The sequence below is a fragment of the Vigna unguiculata genome, chromosome 5, assembly GCF_004118075.2.
Source record: "Vigna unguiculata cultivar IT97K-499-35 chromosome 5, ASM411807v1, whole genome shotgun sequence".
NCBI lineage: Eukaryota > Viridiplantae > Streptophyta > Magnoliopsida > Fabales > Fabaceae > Vigna > Vigna unguiculata.
Genome location: NC_040283.1, coordinates 25,428,121 through 25,454,621, shown reverse-complemented (window position 1 = coordinate 25,454,621; position 26,501 = coordinate 25,428,121). Strand labels below are relative to the sequence as shown.

The 26,501-nt window shown below is 35.6% G+C and overlaps 1 pseudogene; it reads left to right on the top strand.

The window, feature by feature from the left end:
• Nucleotides 1-1,815: 1,815 nt before the first annotated feature.
• Nucleotides 1,816-25,020, top strand: LOC114184062 (annotated as a pseudogene).
• The last annotated feature ends 1,481 nt before the right edge of the window (nt 25,021-26,501 follow it).

The window sequence follows — 26,501 nt, the reverse complement described above, 5'->3', positions numbered from 1 at the left end:
AACCCTTGAACTCATATGATCAACATGCATATAGATTTAAAATCATTACTTTTTACGTGATTCAAAGATAAAAGACATAGATGAATTAAAACCTCAACAATAATAAAAAAGAACAAAGAAATTATTTCATTCTAACCTCAAAATCCATAATGAAATTACAATGGAATCAACCCAAGAAGTTTAGCAATCCATGGAATACAAAATAAAAATAGAAGAATGGAGAGAAGAAAGAAATTAGGTCCCCCTAAGGGTTCCTAAACTCCGAAGTCCCGAGCTTGTCTTCTACTTCTCCCTTGGTCTCTTTATATAGGAATTGGATTGGGCTTTTCTGTTGCTAAAATCTCTCAAATATCTTTTGAAATAAAGATAAAGATAAATATTCAAATATATTTGGAGAGATATAGACTATTTAACAAATATAGTTGGTTAATAATTTATGATATAATTAAATAAATTAATTATTTAAAGATATCTTATAAATTATCACCAAATAATATTTGTATTAATTTTCTAAATAGCCTATTTTCAATTTTGTAGTCCAATTTTGCAGAGGCATCCAAAAATATCAATATTTGCAGTTAAACCCCTCTCCTTTGACCAGTCTTTGACCAGAGTTGACTGTTTGACCAGCTTTTGAATGCTTGACCAGATTTGACCATTTGACTATTCAGTGTCCATTGAGAGGATGACACGTGGCAGCTCCTTCTCTCTCCCAAATTAGGGTTTCACTCTCACACTTTTCTCCAACACGTGATGATGGCTGCGGCTGTGGTGGCTGCCTTTTCTTCTCCGGCGAAGACACGGCGGTGGATGCTTGAAGGCGCGTTGCAGCGGCCACTTTCCATGGCTGTTCGAACAGCTGCTCTGGTTTGTCACACACGCAGGTTCATGGTCCGTCACAGTTGAGGTTCTGGTTGGTTCGTAGTGGTGGAGGCGCTGCGTTTTGCGCGATGGAGAAGGTGGTTTCCATGGCTACTGGCGTGAGTGCGCGAAGGATTCGCAGTGCAGGTGCGCTCTGATTCGCGAATCTGGTGCGTGCTGGAGCTGTGGTGCGAACGTGGTGAGGACAACGAACGATGGTTCTGCGTCAATGGTGGCAGCGTTCCGCAATGGTGGCCGAGAGTGGTTGCAGGTGATGCTGCTGCAGTTGATGCGTCATTCACGGTGCAGTGAAGGCGTTGACGGCGTGGTGCAGGGACGGTGGTGGCGGAGCAGTAGCTGCCATGGTGGTCGTGAGTGTTGGCTGCTAGGGTTTGAGGGAAGAAGATGATGACGTGGCACTACTTAATTGGTTCACATGCATGTGCAAGGATTAATGCCACGTGGAATGTTTTAATTGGACAGATTTAAAAGTTGGGGATTGCCACATGGCCTGATCTGAGTGAGTTGGGTTTAAGTGGTAAGAGGGAGTGAAAATAGACAAATGTAGGGGTGTAGAAGTAAGTTTTTTTTTGTAGCCCATTTGGAATGAGGGGAGTGCATATGTAATTTAGGGGTGCAAAAGTGATTTTTCCAAAACTTGTTAATTTCAGCCTTCCTTAGAGGTGTTTGTAATTTCAATCAATTTATTTTTCCACCTTTAAATAAGCTTAATCTTGACTTCAGCTGCATCAACAAACGTTAAAATATCCAAAAAATAATTTATGCAGCTAAAAATCACTTTTTAAGACAATTTTATCACACATGCTCAAACAGTCTAATTAACAGAATTATCAATTAAATCACTCTTTAAGCACACAAATTCAATTAAATACCCAGAGTTAAATACAGAATGGGGGCAAAAATACGCACTCATCAAACACTCTCTGTGATAATATGGCTCTTACACTTCTACGTACATTCTCTCATTGTTTTCACCATTGTAGCTTCACTTTCAACACTCCATCTTCTCCCCTCCTCTTCTTTCAACCCTAGAAACATTTCATTTGCTTCATACACCTTCTATTCAGATTGGTCACCTGCTCTAGCCACTTGGTATGGACCTGCCCAAGGAGACGGCAGTGAAGGTAAGAACAAATTTTAGAGTATGTTTAGACAATCCATTTGGTGATATCTCATGTTATCAAAAGTCTCGCATCGACTAGAAATAATGTCAATTCATAATATATAAGTGAATATAAATCTCACTTTATAAGTTAATTTTGTAAGGTTAAGTTAGACTTAAAGTACACTTTTTAACTCTCAGGGTAAACTAGATATTACTAATAATTCAAGTGTAAATTTTAATTTATTGGAAGTTTGACATCGATTAAAGATAAGATAATTTCATAGTATATAAGTGGAGTGCAAACTTCATCTTACAAACCAGTTTTGTGAGACTGAGTTACGCTTAAAGTTCACTTCGTAACAAAGTCATATATCATCTAGAGATAAAAAAAAATTGAATATCCTACGAAAAGAAAGATTCATACCTCATTGTTAAAGTTTTGAATTGAAGGCGACATTGATCCCCTACGTGAGTTAAGTCATATCTTATGTGTCTCCTAATTTTATAAACTGTGAAAGCAATGGTTGAATTGTGGTCGAAAAGGTTTGGGTTATTATGGTTGGTTGTTAATTATATATGTAGGTGGTGCTTGTGGTTATGGAAGCTCTGTTGGGGAACCTCCATTCTCGTCAATGATATCTGTTGGAAGCCCTCTTTTGTATGATTCAGGCAAAGGTTGTGGTTCATGTTATGAGGTAAGCACAACATATATAAAATTATAAAATTAGAAAAAAAAATGATAAAACACTTTTTCAATGCTCGAAACTGTTAAATAATTCGTGTCTGTCATTCGGTCCATTTCACAAGTAAATTTTATTATATTAGTCTATTGAAAAAAAAAAAGTCAAATCAAAGTCATCTTAAATTTATAGATAGATAATAATTTATGCATTACTTTTTTCTTGAAAATTTAATGAATTTTGTATTAATACTCAGAGAGTCAAAATTTAATATATTAGCTAATTGAGATTTGCATGGAAATTTGTTATAATTTCAGGTTAAATGCACAGCAAATTATGGATGCTCAGGGAACCCTGTGTGTGAGAGTAGTGATCACTGATGCTTATCCAGGGTGTGACTCAGATGCTGAATACCATTTTGATTTGAGTGGCTCTGCTTTTGGTGCCATGACAGTTTCAGGCCAAGATGAGAAACTACGTAATGCTGGCAAAATAAACATTCAATATAGAAGGTGTTGCTTTTTAAGATTACTCATAATATTTTTCATCTATGTGCATCATAATATCGTTTATAAATAAGACAATTTTATAATATATAAATGAAGTATAAATATTATTTTATAATTTGATTTTGTAACAATAAGTTAAATTTAAAATTTACTTCTTAACATCTAACGTGATATCGATTAAAATTTTTTATTCTTTTCATTTTTATATTTCTATCGTTCCATTCTTATATAGTGTCGGTGGTGTTTAGCTTCCTGTTAATTAATTAACTATCTAACTAACTAAACCACGTGATAAAGAGAATTAACTATATATTTCTAATGTGACAACATTCCGATAATTTTATTATATTTTCAATACATATTTCAACCTTCTTGACTTTCCATTTATAATTTTTCTTATTTTGACCTACATTTAACAGATTTTATGGTAAAAACTATATTTGAATCTTTAAATATATTGAGGCATTACCAGTTTATTAAGCAAAAACGATATATTTATTCTATTTTTTTCAAATAGGTAAGAAAATTATATAATTATGTTTTACTTATAAGTTTTGAAAACTAAATTATCATTATAATATCGTGTCAAAGATTAATCAGACAGTAAATAAAAAATTATTTTATTATTAATATTCTCATAAGCTTACATATCCCTGTATTTCTCTGTATTTCCTTCCTATTTCCTTCCTATTTCCTGGTATCAGAGCGAGAAATCCTTGGATACCTTTTGAATATTTATGTGATTAAAGTGGCTTGTATTCGCTAGGATACCCTTTGTAGATCGGGCAGGTTATGGCCAGAAGAGCCAACAGAGCCATAAGTCCCATTTGATCTGCCTCTGAGGGTTGAGGAATACTTTGCATATTGCGACACTCTTTACATACATATTTTCTTGTTTATATGTGTTTTAAAAAAAAAAAAAAAGAGTTTTTGAGCCTTATGATTACTTATATTCTTTTATAAGTATTACTCTACAGTGTATTCCGTAGATTCCTGCCTCTTATCTCTTACTACTGCTTTTTCGGTTTGCTTATACTGCTTTTCCGCTTTGCCTGCACTGTTTTCTTATTTTTCTGTTTAAAATTTTTTTAATGGATAACATACAGCCATTTCTAGGCTCAGACTATAAATCAGCTCTAACTGCTGTTGAAAAAATCACAAACTCTCCTCCTGTAGGTTATAAAAAACCTACTTCAGAAGTAGACCCTGTACACACAGTCCTTATAGGACAAAATAACACTATAATAGCTCTTCTAGAAGAAGTTTCTAGAAAATTGAATCATATGATTGATTCTACTAAAGAGACGAACTTGTCTAAAGACATAGATGGTCTTATAAAACAAGTATCAAAATTATCTTTAGGGACACATACACCTATAAAAACAACTTTTAAAAATTCACAGAAATTTATCAAAGTTGTAACTAAAAAAGATTTAAAAGCTGCAAGTACCAACGCAGCATCCCCTACAAACAATGATAATAGTTTGTAATGATAACACAAACCAATACTTCTACACAAGCACAAACTGATAATATTAATATGAATAGTACAACAGAACCTAGTAGCACACAAAGATTCCCTGGAACCCCCAGAAGACTAAGGGAACATCAGACTAGAAGTCAAAATCTTATACAACATCCAGGAATCTTAGATAGATTCTTAAACAGACAAAGAACTACTAACATTAGAAGATTAGAAGATTTAGTAGATATACAACAAAGTACAGATATAGGATCTAACTCAAGGATAGATTCTCTAAATCCTAGACAATTATACAACATAGGGTGGCTAAGTTCGGAATGAACAAGCCTCTATCGATATAGGAGAATAGAAGATTTTCATCTCCCTGACAACACCTATGAGATAATCCCTCTAATATCTCCACAAACTGGAAGAATATTACAAAACCAACAAGGAAGATATGTCCACATGGGATTAATTACCATTGGAGTCAGATCCTTAGCCAGACATATGATTGGAGCTAGAGCTCTGATAGTTTTACACGATTCAAGATTTCAGAATAATGATTCACAAAGTGTAATAGGGATTTTAGAAGTAGATCTTATATATATATTTATATATATATATATATATATATATAAATATATATATATATATTAAAAGTATAATTGAGTTGTCTCAATCTATATAAAAAAAATCATACACAATAAAAAGAAAGAAAAAATTTGCAACAAGTTGCAGTTTTATTTCTAAAATCCCTAAATCGTTTGCATAATGTGATGTTAAGTTGGATTGCTATGTTAAAGCATGAGATGAGTGAATATGTATGAGTAAGAGGGTGTATGAGTTGTGAATGATGAGCTTGGATAAATCTTGGCATGTGATTTCAATGAAATGGTTGGTATCAAAATGGCATGGTATTGGTATTGGTATGAGGTGAAATTCTATATTAATGGATTGGGAATAATGAGTTGGAATGGATTCAACATCGAATATGAATGAGAATTTGGTTATAAAGGTTGGCATGAGGGTTATGTTCATGATAAATATTTCTTGATTGATTGAGTATGATTGGTCTGTGTCAGTGCGTAATTCCTTGGAATCTCTAGGTGAGATTTCAGGGTTGTGCTTCAGTGGTCGGGACGTAATTCCATGGCCCATGTTAGTGGGTGTCCATGGTGGTGCCCCATCTATATAACTTGGTAAGGATTCAAGGTAAGGATTGCATCTTGACACTCTAAGGAGTCAGTTAGTCTCACCTAGAGCGGACTAACTCCTGTGGTGAGAGTAGTAGGAGGCCTGAAATTCATTAAGGGCTAACCTTGTGGTGAGGGAAAATTGATTCATTGTAACACTTGTAACACATAGCTCGGGGGTGAGCAGCTCGGGGGTGAGCAGAGGTATCCACCACAAGTGCAAGCATCCGCTGAATCCGACCAGGTTATATGTATCCGGATGAGTCGAGTCTTAGTGTATTGTTTTGGAAGGTCATAACATGCTTGAGTGATGTATGTATAACTGACTGTCAAAGCATATCTGATAGCATGATAAAACCATTTTTGGCTCTAGTTTACCCTTCTGTTTTTGTTGTGTGTCCTGTTGTGTGGTACTCTCTTTTGCGATGATCATCAACTTGTTGATGTGAGCAGATGCGAGGAACACCCGTGGTCAATAAGGAGGTTATGGTTCCGCTGCTTAGTCTTTGGGTTGACTTCTGTCTTTGGGCTCTTCATTGAGGGCTAAGGCCCATGTATTATTTTCTCTGAAAATTTGTTTAAGTCATTTTCATCCTCTTACTTTACTTTATACCCGGCATCGTGGTATATCTCTTTTATTCGTCCTCTAAGCAATTGGGATATCTGTAGGAGTGACGTTATACTCTTTTATCCTTGCTTCTTATATTATATTGTGTGACATATCCTTTATTTAGCTTTATTAAATAAATGGGGTGTTACATTAATGGTATCAGAGTAGTTCGTCCTTAGGATGACCTGAGGTTGTGGGTTTGTCATGCCTCGCAGGCGTAAGTTGTCAAGTCTAGTCGGGTTTGTCAGTGAAACCAAAAGTTGTAAGAACAGAAAACGCTTTGATAGAGTAATGAGGGTGCACACTCATGACTATATTAAAGGTTGTTTTCCTTTCTTAATTCTAATGTTTTGGGGAAAGGAGGGTGACAGACAAAAAGGGTTCGTTGTCTGTAAGTGATAGACTGTTGCTTTGTATGATCTAGTTTGTCCTGCCGCACCTCTGTGCTTTGTGTCTAGTGTCTACGGAGATAAGGGAATCCAAATTCAATGTCAACTTGGTCTGCTCACCTTTACAAGTGTTAGATGGGGCCTTTGAGACAACGTCTTACCTCAGAGATAGGAAGTTGATGTATGATGTATATAATTGAACAAGGAAAGCTAAGTCTTGGATTAATTAACTGGAGAAGATGCTAGAGTTCTCAACATAACGATTGGTCAGAGGGAGCTTTAAGGATAAACTCTCGAAAATGGATACTACAAGTTTTCTAAAAGGAGTTGAATCCAAAGGTTAAGAATACTAAGGGGTATCAGTGCATGCAAGTGCCACATCGTTTGAAGAAATCAAGCTGATTCTACATTCCGACAAGGTTGAAGTTCAGAGTCATGCAAATGCATACAGGGTTAGGAGAAGTGTCATTGAATATAGTCATATGGCCACACCTAGTGCTTCTTGGAGTAGTGGAAGAGGGACAATTGGCAAATTCTAGGCTGCAGAAAATGGAGAGATTGCTTAGCAACGAGCAAGCTAAGAAAAGAAGAGACCGTGAAGTGCAAAGAGATGACAAACCTCTAGTGAGAGGCTAAAATGGATAAGAGGTTCATACTAGAATTAACAGTCAGTAGGTGGAGAGAGGTCTTTTCAACTTCGTTAGTGGGATGTTTCAAGGAAAAGTAGTTTCCATGAACAAGTCATTTGACCTTGGGTATAAAGTGGAAGGTTTCACGCACCAGAAGGAAGGACACACCTTTAAAGGTTATTCTCGTATGGAAGGACAACCCAACTGAGGTCGGAGCACAATGATGGAGGGAATGAAAAGAAAAGTTTTAAGTAGTTGACATGGTGCCTACAATGGTTGATGCTAAAGTGGTTTAGCATGAATAAATCTCATACAGAGATGCACCTTACGAAGTGATGCTTAGACTAAGAGCCGGTTTTCTTGGAATCGTGTACTCCTTGATGTCGCCAGTATGGTACAGGAATCATGGTCGCCTTTAGGAAGGGACTGAGGTTAAGATGGTGGTTTCGCTACAATTGTGACCAAGTGGAGACTCGCTCGGGTGTGTGGTGCCTTCGCGGTGATCATAGTGTTTAAATTCGAAGCCAATTTGAACTATTTCCTTCACAAGGTTGGGACATAATCTCAAGAGTGAATTGGTTGTTTTCTTAATCTCATTCTTAGGAGATATGATCTCCAATGAAGTAGTATCCTTTGATTCGAAGAGATATGTCAGTGGTGGTGTAATAAGTGTAGATCAAGTTGAAAGGTGGGGGCAAGGTGTCATGTGAATCAGAGTTATACGACAAAGGCAAGCGAAAAATAGATGCAAGGAACCTCAATTGTAGAAGAGTTATAGAATCGTCATGAAGTAAACATTAGAATTTTCGCTTTGGAGTGGTGAAGTCCCCTTTTGCATTTGGGTCTGAAGTCGAACTTGTGCTGATAGTTTCTAATTGGAGGCTTTATGCTAGGATTGTGAAGTAAGAGAAACAAGTGAAAGAGTTGTTGGAGACATAATGGTATAAACTCAGTATAATCACCAGGATGACTGCGAGTTTGGTGAAGTTGTGGCGTCAAACCGTTCGAGAAGAGTATTGACTAAGGTTGGGGTGACTAATGAAGAATATGGTTTTAAAAGGGTAGGTACGTTGTTGAGAAAATGGAGCGCTAAGGCTATCGAAAGAGGAGTTTAAGGGGTTCTGCAAGTTGATAGGGGTCTCGAGGAAGATTTCTCAACAATGATTGCTTCCTTGTCATGGCGGACATGAAAGGATCATTATTTGGCGTAAACAAACAAATGAGCTTGGGTATAGATCAAAGTAGCACAACGGGATGGTGACAGATGATGCTTAGAAATGGTAATAGGTGCGTGAGAAGAACTATCTTATTCAAGACCTAGAGATCACTACGAAAACCAATTCCCTAAAAAAATATCAAAGGTTTCGTCCTTGTGAGTGTCAGGTAAAAGTGTGCAATGATCATTCAGAGTTGGAAGTGTAGGGTTGCACAGAGGAAGTTGGACCAAGAAAATGAGAGGTGCTTGAATTATGTTTTCAAGTTAGGACACTGACCTTGAAGTAAGGAACTAAGGGTAAGTGTTTATTTCTAGAAGAGAATTCAAGATCTGGGCTTGACGGGGTAAGGGTTGGCGGAGTGGTAAGTGTCTAAGTCGGGAGGAGGAGATGTGACGAGATTTCCTTGTTCTAGTTATTCTACTAGAACAAGTAAGTTTCTCAAAGAGGTGGGGAAAAAGCCAAATCGGGCAATCTTAGTTCGAGGTGTATTGTAAGGTTGCTTGGTGCAAACCAGACTTGAGATTTGGAGGCAATGGAAGTTATGGTACTGTGGGTTGGTGGAATGATGGTCACGAGTTGAGGGATCAAAAATGAGGATAAGATACCAAAACGATATGGCGATGGAATCAATTGAGAGTTTTAAATTGGAAATGGAATAACTCAGTAGGGGACTTTGTTGCCTTGGTTGAAGCCAACAACGGAAGTAAGATGTTATGAGTATCGTTATGCGTAAAAGGGGTCAAGAGTGTTGATGGTGAGGCAGTAGGCCAGAACTCAATAATGATGTAGTCAATGGAGTGAGGCATAAAGAAGTAAACAAGGTGATGCGAAGTGATAACGAACATGCTTTAGTTTGAGACTTAAAGTCATCGGAGACTTTGATAAAACCTACAAGAGGTAGTGGAGAGCATATGGTAGACGAGTCGGTATATCAAATACAAGTTGGTTGGGGAGGTAAGGAGGAGCATCCCAGTTTTAAGGTTGCAGGTCGAAAGTTACTTCGAGAGTAGTGACTAAACTAATCTACACAGTTGAACACATATTGCTTTGCACAGAGGCAAAGTTTCCAGTGACTATAGGTGTTGGAGTCGTTTTATTCGTCATGTCTAAGTGGTGGTTGTCAGACGAAATGGGGGAAACGTAGTTTCCTTCCCATCTCGTCGGTGAATTTTTGAGGTCGAAAATTTTTGTTGTTGGGGAGAATGTAAGACCCAATATTTTCTGCCCTAAATTAAAAGGGCTGCCCCATGTGAGTTGGGCCTAAGGGTTGGCCCAAAGGGAAACAAACCCTAACTCTGCCCTAAACCTCATTCCTCTCACTTTGTTGAAACAGATTTCCTAACCCCCTTTGAGTAGCCGTCACCCTCTCCGATAGGGTTCAGTCTTGGAGCTCTGTCGCACTTGTTCGAGCCAGTTTCGTTCCACCTCGCTAAACCGCTCTAGGAGCTGCTACCTTTCTCTGTTTACACCCAAGAACCCAGTTGTTGGTCGAATAAAAATGTATGGTGTGCGAGTATGTTTGATTGATGTGGCGCTACTCTTTTTCTACATTGCACACTTTTCGTAAAATGAAGATTCCTATTGTGTTAACCGTTGAATTGAGCTGAAATTTTAACAGCTGATCCTTCACACATAGTTTTTGACTTTGACCAGTCGGATCTTTAATCAGAGCTCTGCAGTGAGAGCAATTTTTATCGCAAGGTCATTGTAGTTTGGTTGTTGACAACACCGCACACTTTTTGTAAAATGAACGTTACTACTTCGTTAACCGTTGGATCGAGCTGATAGTTTAACAGTTGATCCTTAACACATAGTTTTTGACTTTGACCGGTCCGATCTTAAATTGGAGCTCTGTAGTGAGAGCAGTTTTTATCACAAGATCACCATAGTTTATTTGTTGGCAACATTGACCTTGTTGCTTGTTTGGTTAACAACTTTCTTTATGGTTATTCAATTAAGTTAGTTCTGAGCTTTACACAAGTTGCAGTTTTATTTCTAAAATCCCTAAATCGTTTGCATAATGTGATGTTAAGTTGGATTGTTATGTTAAAGCATGACATGAGTGAATATGCATGAGTAAGAGGGTATATGAGTTGTGAATGATGAGCTTGGATAAATCTTGGCATGTGATTTCAATGAAATGATTGGTATCAAAATGGCATGGTATTGGTATTGGTATGAGGTGAAATTCTATATTCATGGATTGGGAATAATGAGTTGGAATGGATTCAACATCGAATATGAATGAGGATTTGGTTATAAAGGTTGGCATGAGAGTTATGTGCATGATAAATCTTTCTTGATTGATTGAGTATGATTGGTCTGTGTCAGTGCGTAATTCCTTGGAATCTCTAGGTGAGATTTCAGGGTCGTGCTTCAGTGGTCGGGACGTAATTCCATGGCCCCTGTTAGTGGGTGTCCATGGTGGTGCCCCATCTATATAACTTGGTAAGGATTCAAGGTAAGGATTGATTCTTGACACTCTAAGGAGTCAGTTAGTCTCACCTAGAGCGGACTGACTCCTGTGGTGAGAGTAGAAGGAGGCCTGAAATTCATCAAGGGCTAACCTTGTGGTGAGGGAAAATTGATTCATTGTAACACTTGTAACACATAGCTCGGGGCTGAGCAGCTCGGGGGTGAGCAGAGGTATCCACCACAAGTGCAAGCATCCGCTGAATCTGACCAGGTTATATGTATCCGGATGAGACGAGTCTTAGTGTATTGTTTTGGAAGGTCATAACATGCTTGAGTGATGTATGTATAATTGACTGTGAAAGCATATTTGATTGCATGATAAAACCACTTTTGGCTCTAGCTTACCCTTCTGTTTTTGTTGTGTGTCCTGTTGTGTGGTACTCTCTTTTGCGATGATCATCAACTTGTTGATGTGAGCAGATGCGAGGAACACCCATGGTCAATAGGGAGGTGATGGTTTCGCTGCTTAGTCTTTGGGTTGACTTCTGCCTTTGGGCTCTTCATTGAGGGCTAAGGCCCATGTATTGTTTTCTCCAAAAATTTGTTTAAGTCATTTTCATCCTCTTACTTTACTTTGTACTCGGCAGCGTGGTGTATCTCTTTTATTCGTCCTCTAAGCAATTGGGATATCTGTAGGAGTGACGTTATACTCTTTTATCCTCGCTTCTTATATTATATTGTGTGACATATCCTTTATTTAGCTTTATTAAATAAATGGGGTGTTACATTATTAACCAGTGCCCTTGAGGTACTGATTAGAATTCTCCTTATATATATCACTAGAAGAAAATTTTTGAATAGTGACCAATTGACAAATAATTATTAGTAACTACAATGACCAATTTATATATCAATTTACAAAACTAAAAATTACTGGTTACTATAATAGTCACTATTATGAATAAAAAATTATAATTAGTCACTAAATTAGTTTTAAAATTAGCTACCATGGTTTTAGCTATCAAAGTAAATTGATCACTAAACATCAACTACCTAAATTTTGACTACCAAAATAAATTAGTTTCTAAACTAATTTATAATTAATTAATGACCAATTATAAATTTTTATTTATAATAGTGACTATTTTAGTAACAAAAAAATTTTAATTTTATAAATTGGTATCTAAATTAATCACTCTAATAACTAATTATTTTTTATTTCTAAAATTTGTTTTTAATCGAGGATTTTCTTATATCGTATGTTATACTTCCATTGATTCATATTGGTCATCTGTAGTGGCTACTTGGTATGGACCTTCCAATGGGGATGGAAGTGAAGGTATTACAAAAATTTGGACACACATAAGTTTTCTCCTCGGTACAAAATTGATTAGTAAAGCTTTAACAATTATTTTGAAAGGGTTAAATAATAAAATTTGTTAATTATATTTGGACAATAGTACTTTGATACCAAAAATTTTTACTCCTACTTAAAATAGAAAAATATTTTTTAACAATTAAATTTTGATAATTCTTTTTTATAAAAGATCGTCAAATAGCAGTTATCGGTGACAAATAACATTTTTCCATTATATATGTAGGTGGTGCTTGTGGTTATGGCAGAACTGTTGGGGAACCTCCATTCTCATCAATGATTGTTGCAGGAAGCCCTCCTTTGTTTGAATCAGGCAAAGGATGTGGTTCTTGTTTTGAGGTGCCAATTAAAACATGTGTATTTAGATACTTAATATAATCATTTATATACTAAACATGTTATTAATACTTAGCATTCCAATTTTGTTACAATATTAAGGTGAAGTGCACAGGGAATAAAGCATGCTTCGGCAACCCTGTCACTACAAGAAATTCATTGATTATCGATGGATATGTTCCAACGGATAACTATCCGTCGGTAAAATTTATTTTCCGACAAATGTACCGACGGATATTGATGATTTATTTACCGATGGAAAGATCCGTTGGTAACGACCTATGTGAATTGGGTTTCTTATTTACCGACGGAAGAATCCGTCGGTAATGTCCTATATGAATTGGGTTTCTTATTTACAAACGGAAGGATCCGTCGGTAATGCCATAATGTATGTTACCGACGGCGTGTTCATATTTACCGACGGAGAAGATCCTTCGGTAAATTCTCGGCCAAATGAAAATAAGTTTCACTTTCCCCTCCACCATTTTTAGTTTACCCCCTTCCCCCAAAATCACCAAAACTCAGTGCCTTTCAGAAAATCGTCGTGACCACCGCGTGTGCCGCTCCACCGTGATTCTTCCATTCATGCCGTGACCACCGCTGCCTCATCTGCTTCTTGCATTCTCCTGTAGCGTAGTAGCGTAGTGTGTGTGGGTCTTGGACGACGACGCGTTCTCCGGCAACGTCAATGTAGTGGTGAGTGTCAAATGCCATGATGTTTGTTTGAATTTTTTATGCCAAAACTTGTTCTCACTGTCGTTGATTCTGAAATTGGTAAGGGGAGATGATGTCCGATTGAGTTTAGCAGTGGCGGGTAGGCGTGAAAGCTGCAATATTGTGGGTTGTTTGCAAGAGACGTGAGACACTAGGTTTGATCATTTTTCCCTTTCTGATTTCACTGCATTTCCGAATTGATTGCTTTGTTGGATCCGAATTTGATTTGTTGGTTTTGTTTTGGATTCCATTAAGTTATTAAGTTGATTGATTCATTGTGTGAATGTGTTCATGTCTCGTACAAGCATGTCTCGATTGGTTGTGTTTCCCAATTCAGTGGTCATTGCTAGGTGTGTGCCATTTTCCCATTTCATTGTCTCGATCCCTTATTGAGTGATGTGTTCTGTTTTTTGTTTAATTGAGTTGGTTGATTAGGGATTTGGTGTAGTTTTGAACCAATTCGTTGATCAAACTGTGCATCGAGTTTAATTATGTTCTTATTTCTAAAACTTTGAAATTGGGCATCCTTAACAGCCACAAGGATGGGTGATAAACTGTGAAATTGGGCATCCTTTACAACCACAACCACAACCATTGAATCAATCTCAACTTTCATACAAAAAAGCCACAAATTTAATTTTTTATAAGTTAAGTCTTATGAGAATAGTTTAGAATCATTTTTCAGCTCCCATATAATAATCTCATTCTAAAAATATGAACTACATAGGGTATGATTAACAAAAATATGAATTGCATTAAAGGTAGTGAATAGAGTTTCAAAGCTGCCAAGAATGTGAATAGTATGAGCCTATATCAATTAGGTTATGAGACCTCAATCCTAAAAAGGGAGAGAGAAACCCCTTGAGAAAGAAACTTAAATTGGAATTGTTTTGAAATCTGAAAAAATAGTGTGTTTTCACTTAGTTCATATTGTCTTAGCTCATTTTGACCATTTCTAGTTCATTTTTTAGGTTTTTACTATGTAAATTCGAATTAGATTGTTAATTCCGAGTTCTCATCTATTCTCAACCTTTCTTTTGATAATTGGAAGTTGTCCAAGTAGTTCTATAAAAGTTATGTGCAGTAGTTTATTTAATTTCTAATTTTTTGGAGTTTTAGCATAGTTTAGTAGTAGTTTTAGGTCTTAGATAGCTAGATTTTGAGCTGTAGTAAGTTTTAGCACTATGAGTTGTTTTCTATTCATATTTTGCCATTAGAAACATGTTAGGATAGTTAGATTAAACTTCCATAGGTTAGCTTAGTACATGCATACACAAAAGGGTCAATTTTGTAGACTAGTCTTGGTTTTAGGTAGTGATTTTTGGTAAATCATTTAGAAGATAGTTTGTGACTTAGGATTAAGTTTTCTTAAGTCATTTTAACCTTGTCTAGGTAGTTTAGTGGTAGTTCTACCCGTGCTTTAGCATAAACTTAGTTTTAGCCTATCTTTAGGGTGTTTTTAGAGGTTTTAGGTAGTGAAATTTTGAGTTTTAGGTAGGATTTCAGTTTTGAGTTGTTCCTTAGGATCCTTGAGTCGTTTTAACTTTGTTGAGTAGGTCCTTGGTGATGTTTTGACCAATTTTATTATACTGCTTGTTTCATGCACATGTTTTATGTGGAATTGTTAAAGTTTGGGTCTCCAAACATCAATTTTCGTGCAGCATGTTATTGCAGACGTTTACATTACTTTTCATCATTCATATACCAATTACAATGTGTTTGTTCCATTGCTTCATATTTCCTTTGCTGAATTGGGATGTCTTAGCTCATTTTGACCATTTCTAGTTCATTTTTTGGGTTTTTACTAGGCAAATTCGAATTAGGTTGTTAATTCTGAGTTCTCATCTGTTCTCAACCTTTCTTTTGATAAATGGAAGTTGTCCAAGTAGTTCTATAAAAGTTATGTGCAGTAGTTTATTTAATTTCTAATTTTTTGGAGTTTTAGCATAGTTTAGTGGTAGTTTTAGGTCTTAGGTAGCTAGATTTTGAGTTGTAGTAAGTTTTAGCAGTGTGAGCTGTTTTCTATTCATATTTTTCCATTAGAAACATGTTAGGATAGTTAGATTAAACTTCCATAGGTTAGCTTAGTACATGCATACACAAAAGGGTCAATTTTGTAGACTAGTCTTGGTTTTAGGTAGTGATTTTTGGTAAATCATTTAGGAGATAGTTTGTGACTTAGGATTAAGTTTTCTTAAGTCATTTGAACCTTGTATAGGTAGTTTATTGGTAGTTCTACCCGTGCTTTAGCATAAACTTAGTTTTAGCCTATCTTTAAGGTATTTTTAGAGGTTTTAGGTAGTGAAATTTTGACTTTTAGGTAGGATTTCAATTTTGAGTTGTTCCTTAGGATCCTTGAGTCATTTTAACTTTGTTGAGTAGGTCCTTGGTCCTGTTTATACCAGTTTCGCATAATACATTTCAGATTAGAGGAAAAAGGCAAAAAGTCAACTCTTGGTCAACTTTTCAACTTTTCAGCCAAGTTACTGCATTCTTTCTTTGTTTTTGTTAGTTTTTCTTTCCTTGATTTACTTTTTCTGCATAAAAATAGGCCACACAACTTAGTAACACTAATTGAATGAAAAAATAATGAAGTTAGGTATTTAACTAGACTAGAGATTCATAAACTAGCCATACAAGTTAGTCTCCACCTCAATTTTCGTTTTCCTTGATATTGCTCACTTTTAGCTTACTTTTAATCTTTCATATACTAAATACATTGTTTTTGCATCATTCCTTAACATTTCCTTTGTTGATTGGATAGTCTTAAGCTCATTTTGACCAATTTATAGTTGATTTTTGTGTTTTCTGTAGGCAGATTTGAATTTCCCTCCAATTTTTTTTTGTGATGTCTTCTCCACAGTTTTTTTGTTAATTAAAAGTTGTCCAAGGGTGTTGATAAAAGTTTTATGCAGTAGTTTATTTCAGCTCTAAATTTGGTCAGTTTTAGAATAGTTTAGTGCTAATATTAGGTCTTAGGTAGCTAGATTTTGAGTTCTAGTAAGTTTTTAGTAGTGTGAGTTGTTTTCTATTCATATTTTGCCATTAGAAACATGTTAGGATAGTTAGATTAAATTTCCATAGGTTAGCTTAGTACATGCATACACAAAAGGGTCAATTTTGTAGACTAGTCTTGGTTTTAAGTAGTGATTTTTGGTAAATCATTTAGGAGATAGTTTGTGACTTAGGATTAAGTTTTCTTAAGTCATTTGAACCTTGTCTAGGTAGTTTAGTGGTAGTTCTACCCGTGCTTTAGCATAAACTTAGTTTTAGTCTATCTTTAAGGTGTTTTTAGAGGTTTTAGGTAGTGAAATTTTGAGTTTTAGGTAGGATTTCAGTTTTGAGTTGTTCCTTAGGATCCTTGAGTCATTTTAACTTTGTTGAGTAGGTCCTTGGTCTTGTTTATACCAGTTTCGCATAATACATTTCAGATTAGAGGAAAAAGGCAAAAAGTCAACTCTTGGTCAACTTTTCAACTTTTCAGCCAAGTTACTGCATTCTTTCTTTGTTTTTGTTAGTTTTTCTGTCCTTGGTTTACTTTTTCTGCATAAAAATAGGCCACACAACTTAGTAACACTAATTGAATGAAAACATAATGAAGTTAGGTATTTAACTAGACTAGAGATTCATAAACTAGCCATACAAGTTAGTCTCCACCTCAATTTTCGTTTTCCTTGATATTGCTCACTTTTAGCTTACTTTTAATCTTTCATATACTAAATACATTGTTTTTGCATCATTCCTTAACATTTCCTTTGTTGATTGGATAGTCTTAAGCTCATTTTGACCAATTTGTAGTTGATTTTTGTGTTTTCTGTAGGCAAATTTGAATTTCCCTCCAAATTGTATAACAGATTCAACCAACCATTGCTTATGCTTCTTTATTTCAGATTGTTTTGATATATTCATTTGCATGAAGACTAATATTTATTTATGCACTATGATAGGGGAGGAAAGGGTGAGAGTGGATTTGGAGGTAAATTACAGTAGCAAGGAAGGATTTCCCTAAAAGATTGCCTAGTACCTTTTGTGAGGTATAATTTCTTTCCACCTGATGTGATTATTGCTAAGTATTATCATGCTGCTAATTTAAGTAGTCAATGAACTGTATTAATGTAGTTAATGAAAATGTAAAGTAAGAAAATTTTAGCTAAAATGGTATGCATAGTCATGGGACTTGCATTCCAATTAGGACATTATAGTTGTGTTAGTATTTGGATATCTTACTTAATTAGTAAGATATATCCTGACAATGTCATGATCTTAAGCAATACATGGGGACATGCATGTCTCCACTTTATTTCAATTCTCCCAATTACATTCTAATTTAAACCATTTATTGTGATATAGAACATGGGCGAACCTGCTTTGAATCGTGCATGGATGTATGATCGTTGTTATAGTGGTAGAAGGGGATTGAAGGAGTCTTTTGTCTTAGGCGTTGAAGAGTTTGTTCGAGTAGCAAGACAGTCTAGATATTTTGAACTTGAAGGTGGGATTAGATGCCCATGCAAGAAGTGTGACTGTACAAGGATTTTGACATATGAGATTGTAAAAGTTCACCTTTATAAAAAAGGGTTCATACCAAATTACTGGATTTGGACATTACATGGTGAAGATATGCCAGTTGATTTAATTGAAGGTGATAATTTTGTCCCTAGAGATGGTGTACATACTGCTGAAATGGAGCAATTGTGTGACATGGAAGAGATGGTCAATAACGCTTTGTGTCAATTTCAATTAAACCAACAACCCAACGACACTAACTTAGAAGAGCGTCCTAATGAATCCACACAAAGGTTTTATAATTTGTTAGCGGAGGCAAATCAACCTTTATTTGAAGGGGCAAAAGACTCTAAATTGTCAGTATGTGTTAGACTTCTATCTTATAAGTCTAATTGGAATATTCTCAACCAATGCTTAGAGGCTTTCACCAAACTTTTGTTAGATCTCACACCACCAAATATGAGCTTGCCAAAGAGTTATTATGACGCTAAGAGGTTAGTATCAAAGTTGGGATTGGAGGCTAAGAAGATTGATTGTTGTGTGAGTGGTTGTATGCTCTTTTATGACAATGATAGTGGAAAAAAAGATACACCATTGCTTGAATGTAAATTTTGTCACAAACCAAGATATCATCCACTTCATCAGGGATCAAGGCGCAAAAAACCAATTCCAGTTAAGTCAATGTTCTATTTGCCTATAATCCCAAGATTACAAAGAATGTTTGCTTCTATGCAAACCGCGCCACATATGACTTGGCATCATGAAAACCAAAGCCAACGAATGTTACGCCACCCATCTGATGGTGAAGCCTGGAAGCACTTTGATCGTAAACATCCTACATTTGCGTCTGATCCACGCAATGTGCGACTTGGTCTATGTTCAGATGGATTTAACCCTTACATTCAGGCTTCATCTTCACCATATTCTTGTTGACCCGTGATTATTACTCTATACAATCTTCCTTCAGAAATGTGCATGTCAAAACCTTATATGTTTTTGAGTTATCTGGTTGGGGCACACATGGTAGATTAGCTTGTCCGTATTGCATGGAGCACAATAAGTCATTCACATTAAATTATGGTCGCAAAAGTTATTGGTTTGACTCACATCGTAGGTTCTTACCTAATGACCATCACTTTAGGAGAAATATTAAAGCCTTTCGAAAAGGGCAAGTTGAAACAGATGGGCCACCTCCTAGGTTGACACCATTACAAGTTTGGAGAAGAGTGAAACATTTTCCAAAAGTCACTGAAAACGGTGTAACACGGATAAATGGATATGGAGAGTGGCATAATTGGACAAAAAGAAGCATTTTTTGGGATCTTCCATATTGGAAAGATAATTTGTTAAGGCATAATCTTGATGTAATGCACATTGAAAAAAATTTCTTTGAGAACATATTCGATACTGTTATGAATGTGACGGGAAAGACAAAGGACAATGAGAAGGCAAGAAGGGATTTAGGATTGTATTGCAAGCGAAAAGACTTGGAGTTGAAGGTTCAAGATAGTGGAAAAATATTAAAGCCTAAAGCGAATTACACCTTAACTCCAGATGAAGCTAAATCAGTTTGTCGATGGATAAAGGAACTTAAGATGCCAGATGGTTATAGTTCCAACTTGGCTAGATGTGTTGATGTTGAAAAGGGAAGAATCCATGGAATGAAAAGTCATGATTGCCATGTATTCATGGAGTCATTACTTCCTATTGCATTTAGTGCTTTGCCCATTCATGTTTTAAATCCTCTTACTGAAATTAGCCATTTTTTCAAAGATTTGTGCTCTGCAACATTAAAAGAGGAATGCATTAGAAGAATGGAGGAAAATATTCCAATTATTCTCTGCAAATTAGAGAGAATATTACCTCCTGGATTATTTGATTCCATGGAACATCTTCCTATTCATCTCCCCCATGAAGCATTGTTGGGTGGACCAGTGCAATACAGATGGATGTATCCATTTGAAAGGTACTAAAGGACCTCCTTATTCATATTTATAATTAATTTTCTAACCAATATTTTTCATCATGATGTATTTTTTTATTTGTATAGATTCATGGGTGATTCAAAACGATCAATAAAAATTAAAGCAAGAGTTGAAGGTTCTATTTGTGTATCTTATTTACACTGTGAGACAACATACTTTTGTTCTCATTACTTCAACAACTTCATGTTGTTACCACACAATTGGAGGAATGAAGTTGAATGTCAAAGAGATGTGTCAACGTTGTCTGTTTTTCAGCAAAAAGGTCAACATGCAGGGAGAGAATCGATTCATTGGTTAATTGATGCAGAGTTCAAATCTGCTCATGTTCATGTGTTAATCAATTGCACTGAAGTCAAACCATATCTTGAGTAAGTTATATCCTCCTTTGTGAACAACTCATTCCTCATGTGTTAATCAATCGATTCCTGAATGGTTCCAATATCAAGTATGTATTGTACCATTAATTATGCAACAAATGGATTTTAATGTATCATAATTCTACATCTATCTTTCTATATTTGTAGGTTTATAACGAGCCATGAAGTGTTAGAAACCAAGACCTAAGGGATTTGTCAAATTGGCCAATGAAATGTGTCAAAGAATGGCACATGTACTTCGTGAATAGGTACAAGTTCCATAGTAACGCATGGAGCAAAGGGAAAAAGACTATAAATAATGGTGTTCATGTGAAGGGCCTTACCGAAGGAGGTGAAGATGATTTTTATGGGATCATTCATAGAATATATGAACTAGAGTACAATACTTCTAATAAACCGAAGAAAGTTGTACTTTTTTTTTGTGAATGGTTTGATCCCTCAAGGAAAGGTACAAGAGTGGATCCTAAATATAACATTATGGACATTCACATGACTTCAAGGTACCAACCATTTGATCCATTTATTTTGGCATACAATGTTAGACAAGTATATTATGTACAATATCCACCATCTCGGAAAGACAATTATGGTTGGTGTGTTGCAATTAAAACAAAGTCGAGAGGTCGCATTGAATCAAATGAGATGGAAGACGATGTCCCTTACCAAGTTGATGAAATGTCACATGTCAACGAAGTAATTGAAGTAGAACGTGTATCTGGATTTCATCACATAGAAGGTCATGATGAAGAGTTGGAATAGGAAGAGAAGGAAGAAGAAGAAGAAGAGGAAGAAAAAGAGGAAAAAGAAGAAGAAGAGGAAGAAGAAGAAGAAGAGGAAGAAGAAGGAGAAGAGGAAGAAGGAGAAGAAGAAGAAGAAGAAGGAGAAGAAGGATAAGAAGAAGGAAAAGAAGAAGAAGAAGGAGAAGACGAAGAAGAAGTAGAAGGAGAAGAAGGAGAAGAAGAAGAAGGAGGAGGAGAAGAAGGAGAAGAAGAAGAAGAAGAAGAAGAAGAAGAAGAAGAAGAAGAAGAAGAAGAAGAAGAAGGAGAAGAAGAAGAATGAGAAGGAGAAGAAGGAGAAGAAGGAGAAGAAGAAGAAGGAGAAGAAGCAGAAGAAGGAGAAGAAGAAGGAAGAAGAAGGAAGAAGAAGAAGAAGAAGAAGAAGAAGAAGAAGAAGGAGAATAAGGAGAAGAAAAAGAAGAAGGAGGAGAAGAAGAAGAAGGAGAAGAAGAAGGAGAAGGAGAAGAAGAAGAAAGAATGAGAAGGAGAAGGAGAAGAAGAAGAAGGAGAAGAAGAAGAAGAAGGAGAAGGAGAAGGAGAAGAAGAAGAAGGAGAAGAAGAAGAAGAAGAAGAAGAAGAAGAAGAAGAAGGACAAGGAGAAGAAGAAGAAGAATAATAATAATAAGAAGAAGAAGACGGAGAAGAAGAAGAAGAAGAAGAAGAAGAAGAAGGACAAGGAGAAGAAGAAGAAGAATAAGAAGAAGAAGAATAATAATAATAATAAGAAGAAGAAGACGGAGAAGAAGAAGAAGAAGAAGGAGAAGGATAAGAAGAAGGAGAAGAAGAAGAAGGAGAAGAAGAAGGAGAAGAAGAAGGAGAAGAAGACGAAGAAGAAGAAGAGGAGGAAGATCTAGATGAAGAAGAAGAGGAGGAGGAGGAAGATCTAGATGAAGAAGAAGATGAAACTAAAAAAGAAGTGGATGAAGAGGAGGACGACAATGAGGATGAAAGTGATGATAATGACTAACTTTGTCTTTTTTATTTTTGTACTGAACTTTTTAATATGTTTGTTTTTTCTTCATTTCATTAGAACTTTTTGTTGTTGTACTTCAACTTGTGTAATATGTCTAATGAATAGTTATTAAGTTGATATATTTATTTATTATCATACACCATCTTAATTTTTTTGATACTTAGATCCTAAACTCCATACGCCATGTGATCGGGAGATCCACCTCGACCACCCCCTGTTGATAGGGGGAAAGGTATTGCAAAAACAAGAAAGAGACGTAATAATTATGTGCTTCGGATTCCACTCAGACCCATCACCCCTACCCCGGGCTTACATATGCCATCCTTATCTTCTCCACCTCCACCCACAGGGTTACATAACCCTACATCTATTTCGGCGATTCATAAGTAGTCCTCATCTTCTCAACCTCCATCCACAGAGTTGCATACCCCTGTTGTTGCTCCCAAGGCCCCTTCTGTACCACCCTCACATATACCATCCTCATCTTCCTCAGCTCCACACACTGGGTTACATACCCCTTCTACAGACATTGGAGCATCCCCATCACCTCATACTGTACCATCTCCAGCCTCGATTGGTGGCCCATCTTCTGCCGTTGGTCAACAGTCTGCACCATCCCCAGTTGCAGGTGATATAGTTGCCCCACAGCCTATGGTTGATCTTGATTTGGATGCAGAACCTGACCCTCCTCTGCAGGATCGCCCGATGATTGAACCTGTCGATCGAGGGTAATATTTAAATTCAGTTATTCTCATTGTTTATATTATGTAACTTCTTTCATCTTCTGACAATTTTCCATGAATTATAGGTTTGTTCCATCTAGAGTTGCTTCACAGGCTATCACAAAGACAATCAAGCAACAATTTCTTAATCCTTGGCCTGAACCAACTACCACCTTCTTCCTCTTCTAATATTGAGGACCTCACTAATATTAGGCAACAACTTTTCGCAGCCTGGAGGAAAATGAGCAATTGAGGTCTGAGTTTCAATCCTTTCAATCCCTAGTTCTGCAATATCTCCCTCCTAATGCTCAGGCTCGTCTTCAGCAGCCACAGCCACAGCCACAGCCATAGCCACAACAGCCAAACCCTACTCAACAAAACTCTGAAATCCCTCCACCACATCCTCAGCAACAAAATAATGAAGAGGACGATAATGTAAATGAAGAATCTTCTCCTGATTATGAAGATTATTTGTTTTTCTTGTTCTTAAGACAAACTTTCTTCAGCATGTACTTAATAAACCTATGTATTATTATTCCTTCTTGGTATTGATCGTGCTTATGTAAACATTCCTGTGCTACAGACCAATTTTCTCTGTTTTATAAACAATTTAGTGTGTCATCTGATATATATATATATATATATAGTTATATTGTGATGGAGTTTGATAATCATATAATATTTGATAAAATGGAATGCTGGAATGTTAGACTGTTGAATTTGTCTGTGTTGGAATTTTCTATATGCAGGTATTGTGGAATGTCTAAAAAATAAATAAACCCAAACCAATTATTTACTCTTACCGACAAATTACCGACAGCCTTATCCGTCGGTAAATCCATTCGTGAAGTCCACGTCATTACCGACGGATAAGGTCGTCGGTAATTTCCGACGGATGTTTCCCTCAGTAATTATCGACGGATATATCCGTCGGTAACAACGTGGACTTTACGAATGGATTTACCGACGGATAAGGCCGTCGGTAATTTTCGACGGCATAATCCGTCGGTAATAACCGGTGGTCAGAGCGATGAATGTTTCTGTCGGTTATTACTGGCGGACTTGAACAGTTCGTCGGTAAATGATTACCGACGCGCGGTTTACTGACGGATTTGTTGCCGTCGGAAGTACGTCGATAAAACGTTATTACCAGCGGATTATGCACATTTCCGACGGATTCTGACCGGCGGTAATTAGCATTTTTCTGGTAGTGTGTGAGGGTAGTGATCACTGATGAGTGTCCTAGTTGTGGTTCAGACGCACATTTTGATTTGAGTGGTGCTGCTTTTGGTGCAATGGCGGGTCCAGGTCAAGCTGATCAGTTACGCAACGCTGGCAGAATAGCCATTCAATATAACAGGTACATTTTCTTAATTTCTATACTTATATTTTAGGTATAATTATTGATTTAGTTCTTCAATTTTTAGAGTTGGTTCAATTTGATACTTTATTGTTTTAAGTGGATCGATTTATTCCGTTATATACTAGCTAACGCGTTTTGTATAATGGTCAGTTGTTACTGTGCACAAATAAAATAACTAATCTTAACACCATACTGAATATACTTGATCAAAGAAACATTAAAAGAGAGACTAAAATGATATTTACACCCGATAAACAAACTAACCCAATTAATAATTAAACTAACCCAATTAATAATTTCACTCATATTTCTATTGCACACCGACAACTCACTGGTCTACAAAAGAAAAAGTCGTGAATTTGATCCCTACTAATAATTTGGAAAAATAAAATTGATTTAGTTAGTTGAGAAGAAAAAATTAAAGTAATCGTGAATTCAACTTTTCCATTAAAAAAAATTAACAACTAACTTTTGCAGGGTTGCATGCGAGTATCCCCGTACGTCTATAGTTTTTCATGTGGACTCGGGATCAAACCAAGACTATTTTGCAGTGATGGTTGAATATGAAGATGGAGATGGTGAACTTGAGAGAGTTGAACTGAAGGAAGATTTTTCAAATTCATGGGAAGCCATGCAACAATCTTGGGGTGCAATTTGGAAATATAACAAAGGGTCACAACTCAAAGCACCATTCTCTATAAGGCTAACCAACTTTAAGTCTAAGACTATTGTGGCTACCAATGTCATCCCTGCTGGCTGGACACCTGGTCAAACTTGTATATCAAATGTTAATTTTTGAATCTTTCTTCATTCCCTGTACCTCTATTACTTAATCTATCATATAATCAAACAAATTCTCCATTAATTTATCTTCAGATATTTTTATTTTATTTTATTATTTGTTATTGTTGATAAAGAAAAAAAGTGTTCATTAGTTTGAATTGGATCTTAGTTACCATTATAAATTAGTATGGTCATCGAGAGAAAACCCTAAATGAATGCCTATATTTTGACAATTACAAGGGCCTGGACAAATTTTTATAATTAGAGACCAATTTATCTTATTAGTATGATTTAGACAAATTACCGTTTTTTCTTTAAATATTTATTGGTAATAACTCAATTTATATTGAAGAGAGAAAATTTTAATTACTGTTTAAATGTGTAAATGTTACTAGCTATGTTATATATCTTGCCCTTAAGTTTCCTGGGAACTCTTTTTATTATAATATTTATGGATGAATGTGACACTAATTTACATTTTTACTGAACTTTTTTACAAATAAAAGTATAATTAGTAAAATGATAATTAATATATAATCTTAAACTTTATTATCACATAAAACCGAGAAAGAAACGGAAGAAACAATTGTTACACCTTTTATAAATCCAAGAACTAAATAAGAATTTTTATTCATTTTAAGACTAAGTTAACACCTATTACACTTTCAATGAACAAAATCATCATTTACTTTTTTATTTATTATAAAAGTTGATTGTTCAATTATTAGAATGTCATTATCAAAAAAATAAATTTTGGATTAAGGTGTCCTTTGTTCACCCCTATATTCCAAAAGTAACTCCTTGTACGTAATTTGTCTTGTAATTCATTCTCACGTAGTCTCCGAATTGGGTTAGTATAATAAGTAATATATAAACAAATGTTTTAACTTTTACCAAGTAATTAATTTCTAGAATGCATTTAATGTATTTTAAAATTCATTAATTTCAATAATGAATTTAATTAAGAGAATTAAATGTTAGAAACATATATACAATTAAAGATTTCAAAATGGGTTCCAACCCATCAGTCAGCTCAAATTGGATTGAGAAAAATTCAATTTTTTTAAAGGTTGGTTGAACTCAACCCGGTTCACTTAATCCATGGGTTAAACGGTTCGAGCCGCGTTGAAGGTAGGTTGACCCACTTAACCCACAAACATTTTTTTAAACTTTTTTATAAATATTTACTACTTCTAAATATATAGGTTCACAATTTCATATTTTTAAATAATAGTATGTTGCTCAATAATATTTGAATAGTGTGAATGTTTAATTAATTTGATTGTCAAGTTATAAATGTTGATACTTTAATCTTTAACTATAATTTTTATAATAAATTACTTAAGCAACCGTCTTATAAAAAAATTTTCTAAATTAGCATGACAAAGATGTGTAGTTTTTTCATTTATATTTTGTTGAATAGCAAGACAGAAAATGTGTAATTTTAGTCATGTTTTCTTGGACTATATGGAGACTTTCTTAAAAACAATTCATTAT